The sequence below is a fragment of the Juglans regia genome, unplaced genomic scaffold (assembly GCF_001411555.2).
Source record: "Juglans regia cultivar Chandler unplaced genomic scaffold, Walnut 2.0 Scaffold_5907, whole genome shotgun sequence".
In the NCBI taxonomy this organism is placed as follows: Eukaryota; Viridiplantae; Streptophyta; class Magnoliopsida; order Fagales; family Juglandaceae; genus Juglans; species Juglans regia.
Genome location: NW_023360772.1, coordinates 1 through 222, shown reverse-complemented (window position 1 = coordinate 222; position 222 = coordinate 1). Strand labels below are relative to the sequence as shown.

The 222-nt window shown below is 51.8% G+C and overlaps 1 non-coding gene across 1 annotated transcript; it reads left to right on the top strand.

The window, feature by feature from the left end:
• Positions 1-10: 10 nt before the first annotated feature.
• Positions 11-129, top strand: LOC118345944. The gene has a single exon (XR_004799371.1). It is a non-coding gene; the product is annotated as a 5S ribosomal RNA (ribosomal RNA).
• The last annotated feature ends 93 nt before the right edge of the window (positions 130-222 follow it).

Here is a 222-nt window from a genome sequence, read left to right as displayed (position 1 = left end):
TTAGTTTGATGGGTGCGATCATACCAGCACTAATGCACCGGATCCCATCAGAACTCCGCAGTTAAGCGTGCTTGGGCGAGAGTAGTACTAGGATGGGTGACCTCCTGGGAAGTCCTCGTGTTGCACCCCTCGTTTTTGTTTTTTCCGCCTGGCGAGATAAATTGACAAGAAGGACCACTCGGGAGTGGATTTTTGGGAAAATCTCGCCCTGCCCATCGCGTA